This window comes from Engystomops pustulosus, unplaced genomic scaffold (assembly GCF_040894005.1).
Source record: "Engystomops pustulosus unplaced genomic scaffold, aEngPut4.maternal MAT_SCAFFOLD_286, whole genome shotgun sequence".
Lineage (NCBI taxonomy): Eukaryota > Metazoa > Chordata > Amphibia > Anura > Leptodactylidae > Engystomops > Engystomops pustulosus.
The window spans coordinates 36,708-40,000 of record NW_027285165.1 but is presented as its reverse complement, the minus strand read 5'-3'; positions in this window follow the sequence as shown (position 1 = coordinate 40,000).

Sequence of the window (3,293 nt, the reverse complement as noted above, 5' to 3'; positions counted from 1 at the left end):
CGTCAGCGGGAGCAGCCGCTCGGCCGTATCCGGCGGCATGTCACTGTCCCCCGGCCAGACTTGGCGGCAAGTCCCGGGGAGGAACAAGCCCATGGAAGTAGGAGCTCAGCGGGAGCAGCCAGTTGGCCTATGCGGCCACATGTCACTGTCCCCCGGCCAGACTTGGCGGCAAGTCCCGGGGAGGAACAAGCCCATGGAAGTAGGAGCTCCTACTTCCAAAGTGATGACGTCAGCGGGAGCAGCCGCTCGGCCGTATCCGGCCGCATGTCACTGTTCCCCGGCCAGACTTGGCGGCAAGTCCCGGGGAGGGGCAAGCCCATGGAAGTAGGAGCTCAGCGGGAGCAGCCAGTTGGCCTATCCGGCCACATGTCACTGTCCCCCGGCCAGACTTGGCGGCAAGTCCCGGGGAGGAACAAGCCCATGGAAGTAGGAGCTCCTACTTCCAAAGTGATGACGTAAGCGGGAGCAGCCGCTCGGCCGTATCCGGCCGCATGTCACTGTTCCCCGGCCAGACTTGGCGGCAAGTCCCGGGGAGGGGCAAGCCCATGGAAGTAGGAGCTCAGCGGGAGCAGCCAGTTGGCCTATCCGGCCACATGTCACTGTCCCCCGGCCAGACTTGGCGGCAAGTCCCGGGGAGGAACAAGCCCATGGAAGTAGGAGCTCCTACTTCCAAAGTGATGACGTCAGCGGGAGCAGCCGCTCGGCCGTATCCGGCCGCATGTCACTGTCCCCCGGCCAGACTTGGCGGCAAGTCCCGGGGAGGAACAAGCCCATGGAAGTAGGAGCTCAGCGGGAGCAGCCAGTTGGCCTATGCGGCCACATGTCACTGTCCCCCGGCCAGACTTGGCGGCAAGTCCCGGGGAGGAACAAGCCCATGGAAGTAGGAGCTCCTACTTCCAAAGTGATGACGTCAGCGGGAGCAGCCGCTCGGCCGTATCCGGCGGCATGTCACTGTCCCCCGGCCAGACTTGGCGGCAAGTCCCGGGGAGGGGCAAGCCCATGGAAGTAGGAGCTCAGCGGGAGCAGCCAGTTGGCCTATGCGGCCACATGTCACTGTCCCCCGGCCAGACTTGGCGGCAAGTCCCGGGGAGGAACAAGCCCATGGAAGTAGGAGCTCCTACTTCCAAAGTGATGACGTCAGCGGGAGCAGCCGCTCGGCCGTATCCGGCCGCATGTCACTGTTCCCCGGCCAGACTTGGCGGCAAGTCCCGGGGAGGGGCAAGCCCATGGAAGTAGGAGCTCAGCGGGAGCAGCCAGTTGGCCTATCCGGCCACATGTCACTGTCCCCCGGCCAGACTTGGCGGCAAGTCCCGGGGAGGAACAAGCCCATGGAAGTAGGAGCTCCTACTTCCAAAGTGATGACGTCAGCGGGAGCAGCCGCTCGGCCGTATCCGGCCGCATGTCACTGTTCCCCGGCCAGACTTGGCGGCAAGTCCCGGGGAGGAATAATGCCCATGGAAGTAGGAGCTCCTACTTCCAAAGGGGCAAGTCAGCGGGAGAAGCCACTTCGCCTACCCGGCCAAGTGTCACTGTCCCCCGGCCAGACTTGGCGGCAAGTCCCGGGGAGGAATAATGCCCATGGAAGTAGGAGCTCCTACTTCCAAAGGGGCAAGTCAGCGGGAGAAGCCAGTTGGCCTATCCGGCCAAGAGTCACTGTTCCCCGGCCACACTAGGCAGTAGGTCCCGGGGAGGAATAATGCCCATGGAAGTCGTAGCTCCTACTTCCAAAGGGGCAAGTCAGCGGGAGAAGCCACTTGGCCTATCCGGCCAAGGGTCACTGTTCCCCGGCCACACTTGGCAGTAGGTCCCGGGGAGGAATAATGCCCATGGAAGTAGGAGCTACTACTTCCAAAGGGGCAAGTCAGCGGGAGAAGCCACTTGGCCTACCCGGCCAAGGGTCACTGTTCCCCGGCCACACTTGGCAGTAGGTCCCGGGGAGGAATAATGCCCATGGAAGTAGGAGCTACTACCTTCAAAGGGTGAAGACACTTGGCTCTAAGTCCCCGAGAGGTATAATGCCCATGGAAGTAAGAGCTACTACTTCCAAAGGGGCAAGTCAGCGGGAGAAGCCACTTGGCCTATCCGGCCAAGGGTCACTGTTCCCCGGCCACACTTGGCAGTAGGTCCCGGGGAGGAATAATGCCCATGGAAGTAGGAGGTACTACTTCCAAAGGGGCAAGTCAGCGGGAGAAGCCACTTGGCCTATCCGGCCAAGGGTCACTGTTCCCCGGCCAGACTTGGCAGTAGGTCCCGGGGAGGAATAATGCCCATGGAAGTAGGAGCTACTACTTCCAAAGGGGCAAGTCAGCGGGAGAAGCCACTTGGCCTATCCGGCCAAGGGTCACTGTTCCCCGGCCACACTTGGCAGTAGGTCCCGGGGAGGAATAATGCCCATGGAAGTAGGAGCCTCTACTTCCAAAGGGGCAAGTCAGCGGGAGAAGCCACTTGGCCTACCCGGCCAAGGGTCACTGTTCCCCGGCCACACTTGGCAGTAGGTCCCGGGGAGGAATAATGCCCATGGAAGTAGGAGCTACTACCTTCAAAGGGTGAAGACACTTGGCTCTAAGTCCCCGAGAGGTATAATGCCCATGGAAGTAAGAGCTACTACTTCCAAAGGGGCAAGTCAGCGGGAGAAGCCACTTGGCCTATCCGGCCAAGGGTCACTGTTCCCCGGCCACACTTGGCAGTAGGTCCCGGGGAGGAATAATGCCCATGGAAGTAGGAGGTACTACTTCCAAAGGGGCAAGTCAGCGGGAGAAGCCACTTGGCCTATCCGGCCAAGGGTCACTGTTCCCCGGCCAGACTTGGCAGTAGGTCCCGGGGAGGAATAATGCCCATGGAAGTAGGAGCTACTACTTCCAAAGGGGCAAGTCAGCGGGAGAAGCCACTTGGCCTATCCGGCCAAGGGTCACTGTTCCCCGGCCACACTTGGCAGTAGGTCCCGGGGAGGAATAATGCCCATGGAAGTAGGAGCTACTACTTCCAAAGGGGCAAGTCAGCGGGAGAAGCCACTTGGCCTACCCGGCCAAGGGTCACTGTTCCCCGGCCAGACTTGGCGGCAAGTCCCGGGGAGGAATAATGCCCATGGAAGTAGGAGCTCCTACTTCCAAAGGGTGAGGTCAGCGGGAGAAGCCACTTGGCCTATCCGGCCAAGAGTCACTGTCCCCCGGCCAGACTTGGCTGCAAGTCCCGGGGAGGAATAATGCCCATGGAAGTAGGAGCTACTACTTCCAAAGGGTGAGGTCAGCGGGAGAAGCCACTTGGCCTATCCGGCCAAGAGTCACTGTCCCCCG